Below are 8,411 nucleotides of genomic sequence, written 5' to 3'. Positions count from 1 at the left end.
AAGAAAGCAATAGCAACATACTAAACGATCGGGTGCTAAGCTAATGGAATGGGTCATGTCAATCAGATCATTCATCTAATGATGTGATCCCGTTAATCAAATAACAACTCTTTGTCCATGGTTAGGAAACATAACCATCTTTGATTAACGAGCTAGTCAAGTAGAGGCATACTAGTGACACTCTGTTTGTCTATGTATTCACACATGTATTATGTTTCTGGTTAATACAATTTTAGCATGAATAATAAACATTTATCATGATATAAGGAAATAAATAATAACTTTATTATTGCCTCTAGGGCATATTTCCTTCAGTCTCCCACTTGCACTAGAGTCAATAATCTAGATTACACAGTAATGATTCTAACACCCATGGAGCCTTGGTGCTGATCATGTTTTGCTCGTGGAAGAGGCTTAGTCAACGGGTTTGCTACGTTCAGATCCGTATGTATCTTGCAAATCTCTATGTCTCCCACTTGGACTAGATCCCGGATGGAATTGAAGCGTCTCTTGATGTGCTTGGTTCTCTTGTGAAATCTGGATTCCTTTGCCATGGCAATTGCACCAGTATTGTCACAAAAGATTTTCATTGGACCCGATGCACTAGGTATGACACCTAGATCGGATATGAACTCCTTCATCCAGACTCCTTCATTTGCTGCTTCCGAAGCAGCTATGTATTCCGCTTCACATGTAGATCCCGCCACGACGCTTTGTTTAGAACTGCACCAACTGACAGCTCCACCGTTTAATGTAAACATGTATCCGGTTTGCGATTTAGAATCGTCCGGATCAGTGTCAAAGCTTGCATCAACGTAACCATTTACGATTAGCTCTTTGTCACCTCCATAAATGAGAAACATATCCTTAGTCCTTTTCAGGTATTTCAGGATGTTCTTGACCGCTGTCCAGTGATCCACTCCTGGATTACTTTGGTACCTCCCTACTAGACTTATAGCAAGGCACACATCAGGTCTGGTACACAGCATTGCATACATGATAGAGCCTATGGCTGAAGCATAGGGAACATCTTTCATTTTCTCTCTATCTTCTGCAGTGGTCGGGCATTGAGTCTGACTCAACTTCACACCTTGTAACACAGGCAAGAACCCTTTCTTTGCTTGATCCATTTTGAACTTCTTCAAAACTTTGTCAAGGTATGTGCTTTGTGAAAGTCCAATTAAGCGTCTTGATCTATCTCTATAGATCTTAATGCCTAATATGTAAGCAGCTTCACCGAGGTCTTTCATTGAAAAACTCTTATTCAAGTATCCCTTTATGCTATCCAGAAATTCTATATTATTTCCAATTAGTAATATGTCATCCACATATAATATCAGAAATGCTACAGAGCTCCCACTCACTTTCTTGTAAATACAGGCTTCTCCAAAAGTCTGTATAAAACCAAATGCTTTGATCACACTATCAAAGCGTTTATTCCAACTCCGAGAGGCTTGCACCAGTCCATAAATGGATCGCTGGAGCTTGCACACTTTGTTAGCTCCCTTTGGATCGACAAAACCTTCTGGTTGCATCATATACAACTCTTCTTCCAGAAATCCATTCAGGAATGCAGTTTTGACATCCATCTGCCAAATTTCATAATCATAAAATGCGGCAATTGCTAACATGATTCGGACAGACTTAAGTATCGCTACGGGTGAGAAGGTCTCATCGTAGTCAATCCCTTGAACTTGCCGAAAACCTTTTGCGACAAGTCAAGCTTTGTAGACAGTAATATTACCGTCAGCGTCAGTCTTCTTCTTGAAGATCCATTTATTCTCAATTGCTTGCCGATCATTGGGCAAGTCAACCAAAGTCCATACTTTGTTCTCATACATGGATCCCATCTCGGATTTCATGGCTTCAAGCCATTTTGCGGAATCTGAGCTCACCATCGCTTCTTCATAGTTCGTAGGTTCATCATGATCTAGTAGCATGACTTCCAGAACAGGATTACCATACCACTCTGGCGCGGATCTTACCTGGTTGATCTACGAGGTTCAGTAGTATCTTGTTCTGAAGTTTCATGATCATTATCATTAGCTTCCTCACTAATTGGTGTAGGTGTCACAGAAACAGGTTTCTGTGATGTACTACTTTCCAATAAGGGAGTAGGTACAGTTACCTCGTCAAGTTCTACTTTCCTCCCACTCACTTCTTTCGAGAGAAACTCCTTCTCCAGAAAGTTTCCGAATTTAGCAACAAAAGTCTTGCCTTCGGATCTGTGATAGAAGGTGTATCCAATAGTTTCCTTTGGATATCCTATGAAGACACATTTCTCCGATTTGGGTTCGAGCTTATCAGGTTGAAGCTTTTTCACATAAGCATCGCAGCCCCAAACTTTCAGAAACGACAACTTTGGTTTCTTGGCAAACCACAGTTCATAAGGCGTCGTCTCAACGGATTTTGATGGTGCCCTATTTAACATGAAGTCGGCCGTCTCTAGAGCGTATCCCCAAAATTATAGTGGTAAATTAGTAAGAGACATCATAGATCGCACCATATCTAGTAAAGTACAATTACGACGTTCGGACACACCATTACGCTGTGGCGTTCCGGGTGGCGTGAGTTGCGAAACTATTCCACATTGTTTCAAATGTACACCAAACTCGTAACTCAAATATTCTCCTCCACGATCAGATCGTAGGAATTTTATTTTCTTGTTACGATGATTTTCAACTTCACTCTGAAATTCTTTGAACTTTTCAAACATTTCAGACTTGTGTTTCATTAAGTAGAAATACCCATATCTGCTTAAGTCATCTGTGAAGGTGAGAAAATAACTATATCCGCCACGAGCCTCAACATTCATCGGACCACATACATCTGTATGTATGATTTCCAACAAATTTGTTGCTCTCTCCATAGTACCGGAGAACGGTGTTTTTGTCATCTTACCCATAAGGCACGGTTCGCAAGTACCAAGTGATTCATAATCAAGTGGTTCCAGAAGCCCATCAGTATGGAGTTTCTTCATGCGCTTTATACCAATATGACCCAAACGGCAGTGCCACAAATAAGTTGCACTATCATTATCAACTCTGCATCTTTTGGTTTCAACACTATGAATATGTGTGTCACTACTATCGAGATTTAATAAGAATAGACCACTCTTTAAGGGTGCATGACCATAAAAGATATTACTCATGTAAATAGAACAACCATTATTCTCTGATTTAAATGAATAACCGTCTCGCATCAAACAAGATCCAGATATAATGTTCATGCTTAACGCTGGCACCAAATAACAATTATTTAGGTCTAATATTAATCCCGAAGGTAGATGTAGAGGTAGTGTGCCGACTGCGATCACATCGACTTTGGAACCATTTCCCACGTGCATCGTCACCTCGTCCTTAGCCAATCTTCGCTTAATCCGTAGTCCCTGTTTCGAGTTGCAAATATTAGCAACAGAACCAGTATCAAATACCCAGGTGCTACTGCGAGCATTAGTAAGGTACACATCAATAACATGTATATCACATATACCTTTGTTCACCTTGCCATCCTTCTTATCCGCCAAATACTTGGGGCAGTTCCGCTTCCAGTGACCAGTCTGCATGCAGTAGAAGCACTCAGTTTCAGGCTTAGGTCCAGGTTTGGGTTTCTTCTCTTGAGTAGCAACTTGCTTGCTGTTCTTTTTGAAGTTCCCCTTCTTCTTCCCTTTGCCCTTTTTCTTGAAACTAGTGGTCTTGTTGACCATCAACACTTGATGCTCCTTCTTGATTTCTACCTCCGCAGCTTTCAGCATTGCGAAGAGCTCGGGAATAGTCTTATTCATCCCTTGCATATTATAGTTCATCACGAAGCTCTTGTAGCTTGGTGGCAGTGATTGGAGAATTATGTCAATGACGCAATCATCTGGAAGATTAACTCCCAATTGAATCAAGTGATTATTATACCCAGACATTTTGAGTATATGCTCACTGACAGAATTGTTCTCCTCCATCTTGCAGCTATAGAACTTATTGGAGACTTCATATCTCTCAATCCAGGCATTTGCTTGAAATATTAACTTCAACTCCTGGAACATCTCATATGCTCCATGACGTTCAAAAAGTCGTTGAAGTCCCGATTCTAAGCCGTAAAGCATGGCACACTGAACTATCAAGTAGTCATCAACTTTGCTCTGCCAGACGTTCATAACATCTGGTGTTGCTCCAGCAGCAGGCCTGGCACCCAGCGGTGCTTCCATGACGTAATTCTTCTGTGCAGCAATGAGGATAATCCTCAAGTTACGGACCCAGTCCGTGTAATTGCTATCATCATCTTTCAACTTTGCTTTCTCAAGGAACGCATTAAAATTCAACGGAACAACAGCACGGGCCATCTATCTACAATCAAACATAAATAAGCAGGATACTATCAGGTACTAAGTTCATGATAAATTTAGGTTCAATTAATCATATTACTTAAAGAACTCCCACTTAGATAGACATCCCTCTAATCCTCTAAGTGATTACGTGATCCAAATCAGCTAAACCATGTCCGATCATCACGTGAGATGGAGTAGTTTCATTGGTGAACATCACTATGTTGATCATATCTACTATATGATTCACGCTCGACCTTTCGGTCTCCGTGTTCCGAGGCCATATCTGTATATGCTTGGCTCGTCAAGTATAACCTGAGTATCCCGCGTGTGCAACTGTTTTGCACCCGTTGTATTTGAACGTAGAGCCTATCACACCCGATCATCACGTGGTGTCTCAGCACGAAGAACTTTCGCAACGGTGCATATTCAGGGAGAACACTTCTTGATAATTAGTAAGAGATCATCTTATAATGCTACCGTCAATCAAAGCAAGATAAGATGCATAAAAGATAAACATCACATGCAATCAATATAAGTGATATGATATGGCCATCATCATCTTGTGCTTGTGATCTCCATCTTCTAAGCACTGTCGTGATCACCATCATCACTGGCGCGACACCTTGATCTCCATCGTAGCATCGTTGTCGTCTCGCCAATCTTATGCTTCCACGACTATCGCTACCGCTTAGTGATAAAGTAAAGCATTACAGCACGATTGCATTGCATACAATAAAGCGACAACCATATGGCTCCTGCCAGTTGCCGATAACTCGGTTACAAAACAAGATCATCTCATACAATAAAATTTAGCATCATGTCTTGACCATATCACATCACAACATGCCCTGTAAAAACAAGTTAGACGTCCTCTACTTTGTTGTTGCAAGTTTTACGTGGCTGCTACGGGCTTAAGCAAGAACCAATCTTACCTACGCATCAAAACCACAATGATAGTTTGTCAAGTTGGTGCTGTTTTAACCTTCGCAAGGACTGGGCGTAGCCACACTCGGTTCAACTAAAGTTGGACAAACTGTCACCCGCTAGCCACCTTTGTGCAAAGCACGTCGGGAGAACCGGTATCGCGTAAGCGTACGCGTAATGTCGGTCCGGGCCGCTTCGTCCAACAATACCGCCGAACCAAAGTATGACATGCTGGTAAGCAGTATGACTTATATCGCCCACAACTCACTTGTGTTCTACTCGTGCATATAACATCAACATATAAAACCTAGGCTCGGATGCAACTGTTGGGGAAAGTAGTAATTTCAAAAAAAATCCTACGCACACGCAAGATCATGGTGATGCATAGCTACGAGAGGGGAGAGTGTGATCTACGTACCCTTGTAGAACGACAACGGAAGCGTTAGCACAACATGGTTGATGTAGTCGTACGTCTTCACGGCCCGACCGATCAAGCACCGAAACTACGGCACCTCCGAGTTCTAGCACACGTTCAGCTCGATGACGATCCCCGGACTCTGATCCAGCAAAGTGTCGGGGAAGAGTTCCGTCAGCACGACGGTGTGGTGACGATCTTGATGTACTACCGTTGCAGGGCTTCGCCTAAGCACCACTACAATATTATCGAGGACTATGGTGGAAGGGGGCACCGCACACGGCTAAGAATATGATCACATGGATCAACTTGTGTGTCTAGGGGTGCCCCCTGCCCCCATATATAAAGGACCAAAGGGGGGTGCGGCCGGCCAGGAGGAGGGCGACAGGAGGAGTCCTACTCCCACCGGGAGTAGGATTCCCCCCCCCCTTTCCTAGTTGGAATAGGATTCAGGAAGGGGGAAAGAGGAGAGAGAGAAGGAAGGGGGGTGCCGCCCCCCTCTCCTTTGTCCTATTTGGACTAGGGGGGGAGGGGCGTGCGGCCCAGCCCTGGCCACCTCTCCTCTCTTCCACTAAAGCCCATTAAGGCCCATTTACCTACCGGGGGGTTTCGGTAACCTCCCGGTACTCCGGTAAAATCCCGATTTCACCCGGAACACTTCCGATATCCAAATATAGGCTTACAATATATCAATCTTTATGTCTCGACCATTTCGAGACTCCTCATCATGTCCGTGATCACATCCGGGACTTCGAACAAACTTCGGTACATCAAAATGCATAAACTCATAATATAACTGTCATCGAAACCTTAAGCGTGCGGACCCTACGGGTTCGAGAATAATGTAGACATGACCGAGACATGTCTCCGGTCAATAAACAATAGCGGAACCTGGATGCTCATATTGGCTCCTACATATTCTACGAAGATCGTTTATCGGTCAGACCGCATAACAACATCCATTGTTCCCTTTGTCATCGGTATGTTACCTGCCCGAGATTCGATCGTCAGTATCTCAATACCTAGTTCAGTCTCGTTACCGGCAAGTCTCTTTACTCGTTCCGTAATACATCATCTCACAACTAACTCATTAGTTGCAATGCTTGCAAGGCTTATGTGATGTGCATTACCGAGAGGGCCCAGAGATACCTCTCCGACAATCGGAGTGACAAATCCTAATCTCGAAATACGCCAACCCAACATGTACCTTTGGAGACACCTGTAGAGCACCTTTATAATCACCCAGTTACGTTGTGACGTTTGGTAGCCCACAAAGTGTTCCTCCGGCAAACGGGAGTTGCATAATCTCATAGTCATAGGGACATGTATAAGTCATGAAGAAAGCAATAGCAACATACTAAACGATCGGGTGCTAAGCTAATGGAATGGGTCATGTCAATCAGATCATTCATCTAATGATGTGATCCCGTTAATCAAATAACAACTCTTTGTCCATGGTTAGGAAACATAACCATCTTTGAATAACGAGCTAGTCAAGTAGAGGCATACTAGTGACACTCTGTTTGTCTATGTATTCACACATGTATTATGTTTCCGGTTAATATAATTTTAGCATGAATAATAAACATTTATCATGATATAAGGAAATAAATAATAAGTTTATTATTGCCTCTAGGGCATATTTCCTTCAATGGTTAGGTTTACCAGAATACTTCTGTTTTAGTTGCGGATGCTTGCAATAGGGTTAATCATAAGTGGGATGCTTGTCCAAGTAAGGACAGCACCCAAGGATCGGTCCACCCACATGTCAAATTATCAAAGTACCGAACGCGAATCATATGATCGTGATGAAAACTAGCTTGACGATAATTCCCATGTGTCCTCGGGAGCGTTTTCCTTCATATAAGAGTTTGTCCAGGCTTGTCCTTTGCTACAAAAAGGATTGGGCCATCTCGCTACACCTTATTTACTTCTATTACTTGCTACTCGTTACAAATTACCTTATCACAAAACTATCTGTTACCGATAATTTCAGTGCTTGCAGAGAATACCTTACTGAAAACTGCTTATCATTTCATTCTTCTCCTTGTTGGGTTCGACACTCTACTTATCCAAAAGGCTACGATAGATCCCATATACTTGTGGGTCATCATTATGATCCGGCAACCCCGGAGTGACAATAGTTGGGACCACTCCCGGTGATAACCGTAGTTTGAGGAGTTCATGTATTCACTAAGTGCTAATGCTTTGGTCCGGTACTCTATTGAAAGGAGGCCTTAATATCCCTTAGTTTCCAATAGGACCCCACTGCCACGGGTGGGTAGGACAAAAGATGTCATGCAAGTTCTTTTCCATAAGCATGTATGACTATATTCGGAATACATGCCTACATTATATTGATGAACTGGAGCTAGTTCTATGTCATCCTATGTTATAACCATTGCATGATGAATGCCATCCGAGATAATTATCCATCATTGATCCATTGCCTACGAGCTTTTCACATATTGATCTTTGCCAAGTTACTTTTCCGTTGCCACTGTTACGATTGCTACAATATTGCTACTGTTACTTTTGTCACTGTTACCGTTACTTCCATACTACTTTGTTACTAAATACTTTGTTGCAGATATTTAGTCTTTCAGGTATGGTTGAATTGACAACTCAACTGCTAATACTCAAGAATATTCTTTGGCTCCCCTTGTGTCAAATCAATAAATTTGGGTTGAATACTGTACCCTCAAAAACTGTTGCGATCCCCTAATCTTGTGGGTTATCAAGACCTTTTTCTGG

This window comes from Triticum urartu, chromosome 6 (assembly GCF_003073215.2).
Source record: "Triticum urartu cultivar G1812 chromosome 6, Tu2.1, whole genome shotgun sequence".
In the NCBI taxonomy this organism is placed as follows: domain Eukaryota; kingdom Viridiplantae; phylum Streptophyta; class Magnoliopsida; order Poales; family Poaceae; genus Triticum; species Triticum urartu.
This window is presented reverse-complemented; position numbering follows the sequence as displayed.